Source organism: Myotis brandtii, unplaced genomic scaffold (genome assembly GCF_000412655.1).
Source record: "Myotis brandtii unplaced genomic scaffold, ASM41265v1 scaffold139, whole genome shotgun sequence".
In the NCBI taxonomy this organism is placed as follows: Eukaryota; Metazoa; Chordata; class Mammalia; order Chiroptera; family Vespertilionidae; genus Myotis; species Myotis brandtii.
In genome coordinates, this window is record NW_005354965.1 from 1,708,785 (window position 1) to 1,722,412 (window position 13,628).

Below are 13,628 nucleotides of genomic sequence, written 5' to 3' on the forward strand. Positions count from 1 at the left end.
GCTGATGGGGCAGGAAGATGTGGGTGGGGGTTTGCTCATGGGGCAGGAGGACGTAGGTGGGGGGGGTTGCTGATGGGGCAGGGGAGCGGGCAGCAGGAGCTGGGCATGGCGCACCACTGGCCTCACCATCCGCCTCACCGTTGGGCTCCGGCCTCAGGAGCACGCAGGCTGGGGGCTTGGTTACGGCCGAGGAACTGATAATTCGGTGAGTATACAGCAGCCCCCCCTCACGGTTGCTTGGTATCTCAGGGGTTTCACAACACTCTCCACATCAGTACAGTTTCATTGCCCTTGAGACGTCAGCAAAGGGGTCTTCACAGCGCACAGCCACAGGTAACTGTCAAAGGCCCGACTCCAGCAGGTTAGCAGCCATGACCGACCGGAAATCGTGTGCCTCTTCCGTTTCCTCTTAGCAGATCTAAGTAACGAGAAGAAGTAAGTTACTTAACGTGGACAACAGGATGCGAAGGACATCTCCGTCCGCTCGCGCTCCCTCGTCCCTCCTCGTAGCGAGGCGCTGGTGGTTCAGGCCGTTCTGGGGGAGCGGACACTGTAACAGTGACCGTCCTCTCTGCGCACTGTCCCGCTCCGCCTCTGTCCTGAACCTGCTCGTCGGTTGATAAACTAGAAACATTCGACTTTTCAAAAAATCCAAGCATACATGGAAGTACAGAAGATACTAGAACAAAGTTGAGGGACTTACCCCTGGATTGAGCAGACATGGTATTTTTTGCTGTTTTCTTTCAGATTTTAAAAAAATCCTCACCTGAGGATATGTTTTCATTGATTTTCAGAGAGAGGAAGGAAAGAGAAGCATCGATGTGAGAAACGTCCATCGGCTGCCTCCCGTTCGCACGCCGACCAGGGGTTGAACCCGCACCCAGGTATGTGCCGGGGATGGAACGGAACCGCCCCAAATCGTGGAGTCACCCCGGACTCCTCGCTTTCACCTCCATCCCCCCTCCAGGCCCCTCTGCCTTCGGAAGGAGTCTGAGAAGTGTCGTGCTGGGTGTGTTTTATGTCCTTGTTTGTTAACTATCATGGCTGGTTTTTTAAAACAATGACCATGTGTGAGCAAAACAACAAAAGAAACAACCTGAAGGGTCGTCACGCGCATGTGTCCCCTGCGATGGGGAGCGGCCCGGCTTTTGTAGGAGGGAGTGGGCTCCCGAGGGAGTGGGCCTGGCTGGTGACGTCAGCGCTGGCGGCGGGGAGGGGGGGTCTTAGGCTCTTCCTGGCCCAGGGGAGGCTCCGGAGGCTCAGCCAAGCAGAGCTAATAGAATTAAGGAGATGATGAAGGCGGCAGCACTGGATTATTTAGCCTAAAAGAAACCGCAGCTTAAAAATGCCTTAAGTAAGTAAAGAGGCTTTTAGGTGAAGACTGATCGGTTGTGAACCCTTTTCACAGAAACGGAGGAGAAACAGCCTTAAACCGATGAAGAGCTTCCGGAAGCGATCCTTGCCCGGGCCGACCTGGGCTCGCTCAGTCCTGGGAGCGCTACACACACGGAACACCACCTGTCCTAGGAAGTCCAGGGAGACTTTCCGGAAGGTTCCGTGGCGTTCCCATCCCATGAGGTCTTGATGAAGGTGTAAACTCACCTAATTCACTCCTGACCAGCCTCTCCTGGAGCTGAGTGTCTGGATCTTGGCCGGACCGGCCTGGGAGCGGCGGCCATCTGGCGGGAGGCCTGCCCGGGCCACTCCCCGCCCTGCGCGCACCGCCTGGCCGCCAGAGCCTAATGGAGTGTGAGTGATGCACTTCTGGCCTCTTTTCTTTGCTTAAGTGCGAGGAGTGAGCGTGCAGATTCTGAGATAACCAGTTTAGAATTTCTCTCCTCAGGGATGGTCCAGAAAAACGATCCAAATGTGAAAATAAGGCCGGGGCTTGGGGGGGCGGGGGGGCGTGTCCCTGGAGTGGACCATTGGCTGGTTGCTAAACCCAGACCCAGGAGAGCTACACCTGCCTGTGGATTTCTGTCCCTTAGAAAAAACAACCACGAAGGCTGGGCTCTCGGTCCCAGGCAGGCCATTGGCCGCTTTTGTGTCTAACAAATCGTCCAGCAGTCGCGCGCTCATTTTTAAATGCCAGCGAAGTCCGCATACGCTCTTTGAACCACCTTCCCTACCCTACCGGCCTGCTCAGTGCTGAGTTACATACATGTTGGACACGTGCTCACTTCATGTTTGTGTGAGAGACGCGGGTTTGACTTTGGGAGTGGACACTGACGGGGAGGACGGGCCAGCGCCACGCATCCACGGAAGTCCTTTTCTCCCGTGACCGGGGTTCTCCGCGGGCTGCCGTCCAGCCACGGAACAGGGTGGCGGGGCTTCTGAAGACAGTTGAACGCCATGTTCATTTCGCTCTTCTGTGTTGCTGGTCAGACCAGCTGAAGACATTCCGTAGCCCTGGGTGTTGTGGGAGCCCTGGTCACAGCCACTGGTCTTTGCGCTCTTAGGCCCGGAAAGAGGACAAGGAAAGCCTCTCTCCTTGGAACCGAGAAGGTTCCTTCATCCCTCGAGCAGGCGGAGCTTGTGACATGTTCCAAATCCTTGACTTTAAATCACATTTCTTACCGTTTTCTCACCCTAAACCAGTGATGGCGAACCTATGACACGCGTGTCAGAGATGACACACGAACTCATTTTTTTGGTTGATTTTTCTTTGTTAAATGGCATTTAAATATATAAAATAAATATCAAAAATATAAGTCTTTGTTTTACTATGGTTGCAAATATCAAAAAATTTCTATATGTGACACGGCACCAGAGTTAAGTTAGGGTTTTTCAAAATGCTGACACGCCGAGCTCAAAGGGTTCGCCATCACTGCCCTAAACCCAACCCTAGCCCTAACCCTTATATAGACAGAAGTCCCTGGCCCCTGGCCCCTGATTGGTCTGTCTGTATGCAAATGTGGACTCTAAATCCTCACAGTTTGATTGGTCCAAAAGGACTGTCTTGACTGGTCAGAATGGAGCTGCTCTGATTGGTCGATGAAGATGTTGATGAGGATATAGCTCTGCAGCTCTGATTGGATGGGGGAAGCCTCAGTTCCGTTTGCAACACAGAAGAGCAAAGTGAACAGCGTGTCCACCTGTTTTCAGAAGCCCAGCTCCTCTAGAAGGGCTGCTCAGATGACAAGCAGGCAGCCAGTCTCCTCCCCGCAGTCCTGGTGGCCAGTGTCTGGCTCTGCCCGCCCTTGTGGACGAACCCCTGTGACAAATGTAAAACTCAGAATTTGTTTGCTGGACTTTGATTTTGAATCCTAAAGCTGACCGTGCTCAAGACCAGAAAGTAAGTCAACTCACAGAATTCACTGTGGCCCGTTTAAAGCTCTCGAAGACCGGTTTCCCAGAAACAATTTTCCTTGAATAGCACCCCCCCCCCCCCCCCCCCCGAAGGCTGGCCCTTCCTGCTGGGGCCTCCGGGTGCTCCCCGCAAGGCAGTCCCAGCAGGAGCTTACATGCCATCTCCCTTCCTGGTCTACCAGCTACTGATTTTGTTTCCTTTGTTTTTAGGTGAAACAAACGCAAGTTTAAAAGCCACCTTAGAAGTAGCTCTGAGGAGCAACCGGACTAATGAACATTCCTCAAGATTCCTGGTGTGTAGTGTCTTTTTTTAAAATATATTTTATTAATTTTTTACAAAGAGGAAGGGAGAGGGATTGAGTTAGAAACACCGATAAGAGAGAAACATCATCGATCAGCTGCCTCCCACACACCTCCTACTGGAGATGTGCCTGCTACCAAGGTCCATGCCTGGGCCCTTTCAGTCTGCAGGCCGACGCTCTATGCACTGAGCCACACCGGCCAGGGCAGTGGTGTGTAGTGTCTTTACTAAGATCTGCCCACACCTGTATTGCCAGAGTTGCCTATTGCTGTTCAAAGGCCCCCTTTCCAGCCGGGCAGGACTGGGTCCCAGGGAGTCAGATCTGTTTAGCTCTTCTCTCTGCATTAACGCATCCGAGACGGCCGATCCTGAACTGGACAGAGAGCGTGTCAAATCTGGCTCCGTCTCGAACGTGTTCAATGCGCTCACTGCCTCTTGAGTCTGAAGACCTGCAGATCTGGGACGTCAGCTCTCCGTTGCCCAGTTTCCCCAGATCTTGGGCAGCGTGATCTGTCAGTTTCAAGGAGGCTGTTGACGTGTCCTACGGTGACTGTGGACTCATTCGTCTCTTTGTTTTTGAAAAGTTTTGCCCTATGGATTTGGGAACAATGCCATTCAGGACTGCATGATTCATGACTCGTGTTCTCGATGGAGTGTACCTATCATCATTATGAAATATTCCTTTCTGTGCTATTTAAAGTGATTGCTCTTCAGTTCTGCTCTTAGTAGCGCTTCCACCCCCGTGGTGTTTACGCTTGCCTGACGTTTTCCCACCTCTTCTTCTCAAGTTTTATTTGTAATTTTGTTAGGCTGTTTCTCATAAAGAGCACACAACCAACAGTGCTTTCAAACCCTATGTCAGAATATGTCATTCGTTGGAGGAATTTGGTCACATTTATTGAGATGTCTCATATCTTTGGTCTTATATTTTCATTTGATGTCTTTTTTTTTTTTTTTTTTTTTTTTTTTTTCTAAGTTCTAAATAATTGCTTTGGTCACTGTAGAGTTTTAATCATAAATATGTATGTTTCAAATAAGCTTTTTTTTTTTTTTTTTTTTACTATTTATTACAGTTTCTCCTTGCCTCCTTGTTTTTACTATCCTTACTTTTCTCTATTGGTCAAGTTGTTGTTTGTTTTTTAATTCTCTCTATCCATCTTATCCTCATCCTTTGGTAATGGGCAGTTCACCTGTGTATCTTGTTTTCTGATTTGATTTTCCTTAATTCAGAGCACCCCTGTGTCTTTCCTCAAGAATGGAACAGGGTAGTATACGTATTCACATCCTTACAAGTCCCGCAGTCTCTTTCCCCGGCCTCCCACGGGCATGGTTTGGCCAAGCTGAGGAATCTTGGACCAGAGTCTTCTCTCACCAAAGCTCTAAGCCAGCTCTAGCGCCTCAGCATTCCCGTGTTCCCCGGGAGGAGTCTGGCGCCACTGGAATTCTCTCCCCTGTTTCAATAACTTGTTCTCATTCCCGGCTAGCTAGGGTTGGGAATTTCACTAGCTGTGTCCAGGTGTGATTCTTGTTTTGCCTTTAAATTGTTATTAGTAATTTTGCTGGGTACTTAGAGTCTACATTCTGGCCCACAGATTGGTCTTTATTCATTAAGGAGCATTTTCTTCTATTTGTTTTTCAAGCTTGTTTTTCTCTTCTTCTGGAACTCTCCTATTCAATGGCAGCATTCTCCAGTATGCACTCTTCTTGAGTCTGTGCTCCCTCGCTCTTAGATTTTTATTCATGATTTTCATTCCATTGCATTTTTGCTCTGTGCTCTGATCATTGATCACTCGGATCCGTTTATTTACTGGTACCGTGCGAAAAGTTCAGGGCTGAGGGGTGGATATGAACCGTTAGCCATTGCATTTTTATGCTAATGGTTGGGGATGGTTTACACCTGGAAGCGGTGGGATCCCAGACCTTTGCGGCGAGACCACCCTGGCAAGGGGGCAGCTTCAGATGCTGTGACAATCCCAGACGCTGTTCAGTCTGACCGACCCCAGGAATGAAGCCAGTTTCTGGAGGAAGTAGCAGGGCGGGCAGTTTGGAAGTGGCGTTCTGTGACCCTCTAGCTTCCTTTGTGGGGTCACTTCCGTCCCCTGTGCGCTCCGTTGACCGTCCTGCGTGCTGGCCGTGGCCCGCCCTTGTTCTGGGCAGTGTTACCCTCGGTCCCCGGGCGAGCGTCTGCCTGTGCTCAGGAGCGCGTTCACCTTCCCACCTGCGTGAGTCCCCGCGGGGCTGTCACGGGCACGCAGGCCGGCGGCTTCCACGGGAGACATTTATGCCACAGCCCGGGGGCTGCGAGTCCACGATGAGGGTGTCGGCGGGTTTGCTTTCTCCCGAGGCCTCTCTCCTGGGCTCTGTGCTCCCGGGCCCTCCCTCTGTGCGCACATTCCTGGTGTCTCTGTGCCCCAGTTTCCTCTCCTTTTAAGGACACCGTCGGGTTGGATCAGGGGCCACGCCAGTGACCTCGGTTCACCTTCACTCCTCCTGAAAGGCCACATCTCCACACACAGTCCCGTCCTCAGGCACCGACAGGTAGGGCTTCATCATTGAATTCGGGGGACACGGCTCAGTCCCTGACACGCGTCTGGCGCTCAGTGCGGCGTGGCCTGTAGTGGATGCTCAGTGAAGGTCAGGTGCTGCCTGAGTGAATGCCCACGCTTCACTCTCTTCTGCCGTTTGACTTGGAAGCCAGTTGTGTTGCATGGGACGCCCCAGACGCTTTCTTAAGAGAAATTAAATGTCAACTATTTCTTCTTAAGTGTATATTTTATATGTAGCCAGTCATATTTTGTGTTTTGGTGGGAATACATGGTCTTTTCTTTCTCCCCCCCCCCTCCCCCAAGCCCTTCTGCTGCACGGGAAGGACATGACCCCAGGCCGGAGTCAGGTTCAGCCCGTAGTCTCAGTGGCGAACCCTCTGGATTTCTCACAACAGCTTATGTGCATCCGTCTATGGGGGTTTGAATCCGTGTTATTTCATGCAGGATTTACCTGCCTTGGGACTCTAATTCCTCTCTTTATTTCTTAGCACACTTCCTGTTTCATCATATTTATTTCCGTGCCCCGCCCCAAGCTCTGATAAATTTGAATTTTTCAAAAAGCACGGAGAGATGCACTGGACTGGTATTGCCAGTTATTTGCGGTGGCGCTTCTGACTCATGATAATGAAGAGGGGGCGGAGTTTCTCCCTTGGCTGTTGTATCCTTTCGCATCCATCATCTTTGCATCTTGCTTTCGGTCCCCGCATTGCGTTTTTGATTTCTGCAGCAGCAGTTTCGGCTCGCTGTCCAGTGGTGTGCGCGTCCACAGCGAGTGTGTGGCCGAGCACGAATGAAGGCGTCCCTTATTCAAATGCTAAATGCCCGCCTAGCGAAGTCCGCGCGTGGAACGGAGGGGAGATCTGGAGCCGGACGCTGAGATGCGCGGCATCCAGATGGCAGCTTCCCGTGACCTGGAGTGTCACTGCATTTCAGAGCCCACCATGCCGCCTCGTCAAGCAGTGTGATTCTCTTCTGGGCGTGGTCTCCAGAGCCAAGGGAAGGTCACGTGCTGGCCGTTCTGAGCCGCTTGCTGTGACCAGCACTGTCCACGCTCTGCTCTCTCCTGGCTCGTGAGCGTGGCCATCGCTGAGCCGCTCTTCCTCGCCTGCTCACTGAGCCCGAGCCGCCGGGGGCTCCCCGAGGGCGCAGACGCGAGCTGCTCCTCCTCGGCCTGCATGATGTGATCGGCACGTGGCTGATGGCATGTCTGCCCCCACTTCGGCTCGGTCCTTCCTGTGCCTGGACCTCTTCGGAGGCTGATGAGGCCGGTGGCTCTTATCTTGGAATCAGGTGTAAGGGCATGAAATGAACACACTGGGTTCTGTGCAGGGCACAATGGACTAGGCTAATGGAGAAGTCTAGGAAACCCCAAGCAGGACAAACCCGAAGAAACCCATGTCCAGACGCATCATTATCAAACATCTGAAAGCTAAAGGAAAAAAATAAGTAGGCAGAGGAAAGCAACGCGTTACTTATGGGGGAACATAATCTGATCAGCCACAAGTACCTCCAGAAAGAAACGGAACATTTCCAATGAACTTTCAACCCATGATACTATATCCAGTAAAAGTATCCTGCACGAATGAAGACGAAAGAAAGACATTTCATGTTAAAGAAAACTAGGAGACTTCATTGTCACCAGCTCTAGTGCGAGAGGAAATTCTTCAGGCAGATGGGAAATGGCACCAGAAGGGAAGTTGGAACTCACAAATGAAGAGCAAAAGAAATGATAAGTACCGGGTAAATAGACTTTTTCTCTCCCTGAGTTCTTTAAAATATGCTCGATGGTTAAAAACAGCAATGATAACACTGTCTAGTGCGGTTTTCCATGTGTGTTGATGTAACAAATATAACAACTACAGCATTGAGGAGAGAGGGTAATGGAACTTACATGGTGGGAATATATCACTTGAAGTGGCAAATATTGAATTTACATAGACTATGAAAAGTTAAGTATGTATATTTTAATCCCTAGAACACTTAAAAATTACACAAAGATATATATAATAAAAATGCACTAGATAAGTTAAAATGGAAAACTAAAAAAATGTTTAAATAACTTAAAGCAGGAAAAGGGATAATCCAATAACTAAAAGTAGAAAGACAAATAGAAAAACACTTTCCCAAATAATAAAATGGTAGACCTAAATCCTAAATAGTAGTAATTACATTAAATGTAAATGGACTAAACACACTATTTAAAAGACAGGTTGTCAGAACAGATTTTTTTAAGCGACTCAATTATATATTGTTTATAAGAAACTCCTTTTCAAATATAATGACGTAGGTAGGCGAAAAGTAAAAGACGGAAAATCTGATTCACTCATCAGAAGAAAGCTGGAGTAGCTGGAGTAACCTTCAAAGCACAGGAAGTTATCAGGAATACAAATGAACAATCAGAGTGATAAAAGGGTCAATTCATCAAGAAGATATACAGTCCCAAATGGGAATACACCAAATAAAAGAGCTTGAAAATGCATCAAGTAAAAACTAACAGAAGTAAAATAAGAAATAGACAAATCCACAATAATAGTTGGAGACTTTGACATTCCGCTCTCAGAATTGATAGAACTAGCAGTCAGGAAACCAGCAATGGCAGAGTATAGAAAACTGAAAAACAACAAACAACTTTAATTGACATTTATAGAACAATCCACCCAAAAACAACAGAATGCACATTCTCAACTGTATATGGAACCTTCACCAAGATAAACCAGATCCTGGGTCCTAATACAAATTTTTAACAACTTTGAAGAGTTTAAATCATACAAAATAGGTTCTTTCACTATAATGAAGGTAGAGTAGAATCAATAACAAGATGAATGGAAAAATTCAATCCCTTGGACGTTAAATAACACACTTCTAAATAATCCATGAGTCAAGGAGGAAGTGTCAGGGAAGCTAACAAATATTTTGAACTGAATGAATATCAAAATATAAAATTTGTAGGCTGCAGGTAGAGTAGTACTCAGAGGGAAATTTATACAATTAAAATGCTCATATTAGAAAAGAAAAAGTAAATCAATTGTCTGAGCTGCTACCTTAAGAAATTAGAAAAAGAAGAGCAAAATAAGCCCAAAACAAGCAAAAAAAAGTGTGTGTGTGTAATACTAGAAGAGTATAAATCAATGACATTAAAAATTTCAAAGACAATAGAGAAACATCAATGAAACCAAACCCTGATTCTTTGAGAAGTTCAATAAAATTGATAATTATCTAGGGAGACAGATAAAGAGAAAGAACATGAATTACCAGCATTGGGAATGAAGATGGATTATTGCTACAGACTGCTCATGAACTCGGCAATTCAGATACAATGGACCAATTCTGCAAAAAACAAACAAACAAACAAAACCCACAAACTACCCAAACTCACTCCAGATGAAATATAGGTAGGCTGAGTAGCCCCGTGACTACTTTAGAAATTAAATTTGAAATTACAAACCTTTTGTAAAAGAAGTTTCCAGGCTCAGAAGGTTTCACCGGCTACTTCTACCAAATATTTAAAGAAGAAACACAATGAATACTACACAGTCTCTTCTAGAAAACAGAATCGAGGGAACACTTCCCAAACCATTTTTTGCCGCCAGCATTACCCTGATGCCCAAACCGAAGATGGTACAATGAAAGTACAGAACAATAGCTCTCATGAGCATAGATGCAAAAATCCTCAATAAAATATCAGCATATATCCAGCAGGACACAAGCTGGCGAAGAGATGTTCAACATCCTTGACTATTAGAGAAATTCACGTAGAGTCCTGATGAGATATAACTACGTACCTAGAATGCTGAAAAGAAAAAATACAACACCAAGCACCCACGACAATGCAAAGCGATTGGAACTCCCGTGCACAGCCAGTTGGGGATGCCGAGTGTCACGGCCACTGTGGAGACCCCACGGCAGTTCCTTACAAAGCTAAACACACGCAGCATCTGACCCAACCACCCCACTCCTAGGTATTTACCCAAGAGGATGGAAAGCTTATGTTCACACTAAAGCCTGTACCTGAATGTTTACAGCAGTTCTAGTCATAATCTTCAGGAACTCAAAACAATCTGTGTCCTTCGGTGGGTGAATGGGCACCTCGCTGTGGAATACCACTCAACTGAGCAATAAAAAGGGATAAACTATTGCCCGGCCAGCGTGGCTCAGTGGTTGAGCTTTGACCTCTGAACCAGGAATTCACAGTTTGATTCCCGGTCAGGGCACATGTCCAGGTTGCAGGCTCAATCCCCAGTGTGGGGTGTGCAGGAGGCAGCCGATCAATGATTCTCATCACTGATGTTTTGCTCTCTCTCTCCCTCTCCCTTCCTCTCTGAAATCAATAAAAAAAATTTTTTAAAAGAAGGGATGAACTATTGACACACATGTTGGATGAATCTTGAAGGCATTGAGCAAACTGAAAGAAGCCCATCTTGGAAGTTCTATGTACTGTATGCTCCCATCCTGTCTAATAAAGAGGGAATATGCTAATTGACCCTCACACCATCACAAAGATGGCAGCGCCCACAGCCAATAAGGAGGGAATATGCTAATTGCTGCCCCGCCCTCAAAAATGGCGGCACCCACAGCCAATAAATAGGGAATATGCTAATTGACTACCCCTCCCTCAAAGGTGGCGGTGTCCATAGCCAATAAAGAGGGAATATGCTAATTGAGTGCCCCGCACTCAAAGATGGCAGCGCCCAGTCCCCTCAGCCCTGCCTTGCCGCATGCCTGCCTCTGGAGTCCCCCAGGCCTCCCAGCTGCCCAGGGCCGCCCGAGGCGCAGGTAACCAGGGCCACCCGAGGCTTGTGCTGCTGGCAGTGGCAGCAGCAGAGGTGTGATGGGGTGTCACCTTCCCCTGATCGCCGGGTCACCTCCTGCCCGAGGGCTCCCGGACTGTGAGAGGGGGCAGGCCGGCTGAGGGACCCCCCTCCAGTGCATGAATTTTCATGCCCTGGCCTCTAGTTTATAAAGAATAAAAACAAAACTAGTGACAGAGGCAAGTCAGCGGTTTCCAGGGGTGAGAGGATCGTGAAGACAATGTTGTAATTTTCTCACTCAAGTTCATGGACCACTTGGGAGAAGGTCTGTGGGCCCCAGGTTAGATCCCTATCCTGTGCTAGCTACTGTGTAGAAATTGTGTCTTTTTTGTTTATCCTTCAGGCTCATAGGGTGCACTGGCATGTAACAGGCACTCAACTATCTGGCGAATCAAAGAATGAATGAAAGAACAAACTTGAACATATAACAATGCACTGGGAGACTCTAAACACTTTAAGAAAAATGGACGCATTTTGTTTAATCCAATATATGGTCACTGTTGATCATTTCGAACTGGACTCTTGCTAATGACCCTCTAACGGTGCCTCTGTGGTTGAACCACTGACCAAGTTCTGCCTCGTGCTGTGGTGCCTGCTCTGTTTCTGAGCATCTCCGGCCTTCATCCCGTAGCGCGGAGGCAATGGAATATGCAGACCCGTTCTCTGGAAGCATCCGCTGTCGTCACTGGAGATGATACATGACTGACTGTCCAAAGAGTCCACATTGGAACCCGTGTTTGAGGCTTTCAGGCCCCGGGAGACAGGACTCGGTGGGTGCCGTGCTGGGATAGCAATGAGATTCTGCAGTGGGCTCACCCCTGGGGTGAGGGGCGGAGCGGGGCACGCACAGCGAGGTACTCTGGGAAATTCACAGAGACCTGGAAACTGAAGTTGGCATTGGAACCAGAGAGCCCTCCTGAGCAGCCAGGAGCAGGGCCGGCCGCTAACTCAGTCACAGAGGGCCCGGAGGTTGTGTCGACCTGAGGAGATGCTACGCTGACTGACCCCGTGTACCAGCAAAGTCCTTGGTGGCCCCGAGAGCTTAGACCCGAATAAAGGATCGGGAAAGGCTAATGCCGGATTTCATGACAGGAAGTCCAACAGGCCCTGGGTTGCAAGAGCCACGGTGATTGGACAATAAGGAAGGAAGACCGCGGCCAACAGGCTGCGAGCGGTTCCTTTGGCGACGGCCACGTCAGACCCCTTGTCGTCAGCCTTCCTCCCCCCGAGGGGTGTCTGGGAGGCCGTATCCCCGAGGGGGAGGCCCCACCCGGGCCTGACTGCGTGGGCATCTTCTTGCTGAGCTTCCTCAGGCCCGTGGCGGTTCCTCTGCAAGGAAGTGAGGACGGGCGGTCACTCCTGTGACATGTTCCCCTCACGTCCTGCGCGTCCCGCTGCGGGCCCTGCCTTTCTGAGGACAGAACAGCGCGTCGCTCCCATGCAGAGTCTCAGGGAACCTTCTGAGGACATTTCTAACTGGCAGTTCAGCTGGCAGGTGAGACGGCCGGTGTGGCTCAGGGGTTGTGTGTGGACCTATGAACCGGGAGGTCATGGTTCAATTCCCGGTCAGGGCACAGGCCCGGGTCGTGGGCTCGATCCCCAGTGTGGGGCGTGCGGGAGGCAGCCAATTAGTGATTCTCTCGTCATTGATGTTTCTATCTCTCCCCTCCCTTCCTCTCTCTGAAATCAATTATACACATATATGGGCTTGCAGGTTAAACTCACGGATGTGTATACCTCCCCGCAGTGAGGACAGCATGGACAGCTTCGACCAAACCGGCGGGTGGGCCCAGGCGACAGCAGCGATGTCATGACGGCCACTTGGCGACTGGCTCCTGGAAGGAAGGTGCCATCGACCGCACATCCAGACTCGGAGCCGCTGAGCTGTGAGCGCCTGCCTCCGAGCCGGCAGCTGCGGGTTCTGCCTCTGAGGCGTGTTCTGGGACGTCCTGTCCGCCAGGGAATGTTCCGGGGCCACACTGAGCACCGGCTCGATGACCCCCGGACCACACAGAGCTCACACTGAGCACAGAGAACGAGGCGAGTGGGGACCCAGAAGAAAGCCACCCTGTGTGAGGAGCGGGGGGCGGGGGGCTGGGATGCGGCCTCACGGGGCGGGCACAGGTGCATTGTGGTCTGAGCTGAGCCCTCTCAGACCTGCCCGTTTCTAACGAAGTCAGCATTGGCATTGTGGTCGCTGAGCGTCATTGCTGGGTCGCCAGGTCCGCCCGGGGCCGAGGAGCCTCCCCGCTGTGGGGCTTCCAGCCCTGAGACCCGCAGTCCCAGCCCCCGGCACAGTCGGTCGCCGGCAGCAGCTTCTCACTCAGTGCCCTTTTACTTTAATATTTATAACGCCGTTTCCGTGCCTCGTGAGTGATCCTAAGCCTGCACCTGTGACTCACATGTTCTCTCACTTCCTCTCTCCTGCTCTCACAAGAGCAGGCCATGGGCACATATGACTCAGTCTCATGCTCACTGCAGCTTCGCGCTCAGCAGCGCTGACTCGGCTCCCGCCTGCATGGCTGCGGGGCTGTGATGGCGGGTCAGGTGGCTTCGCGGGAGGAGGCCGCTCCTGAGCAGCCAGAGGAGAACAGGGGTGACGGGGGTGCCTGTCCACACACCCTTGGGCACTCAGAGAAGGTGAGATGGCAGGGAAGCGACTTC

At 50.0% G+C, this 13,628-nt stretch overlaps 2 long non-coding RNA genes across 3 annotated transcripts in view; both read left to right on the plus strand.

The window, feature by feature from the left end:
- The first annotated feature begins 1,411 nt into the window (after positions 1 to 1,411).
- Positions 1,412 to 13,007, plus strand: LOC106725154. Its single transcript, XR_001361019.1, has 3 exons — positions 1,412 to 1,749; positions 3,520 to 3,604; positions 12,712 to 13,007. It is a non-coding gene; the product is annotated as an uncharacterized LOC106725154 (long non-coding RNA).
- Positions 13,008 to 13,083: 76 nt separating this feature from the next.
- Positions 13,084 to 13,628, plus strand: part of LOC102239356 — a 3,276-nt gene continuing 2,731 nt past the window's right edge. For both annotated transcript variants that reach the window (XR_313265.2, XR_313266.2), the window contains exon 1: positions 13,084 to 13,604. This is a non-coding gene — a long non-coding RNA (uncharacterized LOC102239356). The remainder of the gene's footprint in view (positions 13,605 to 13,628) is intronic.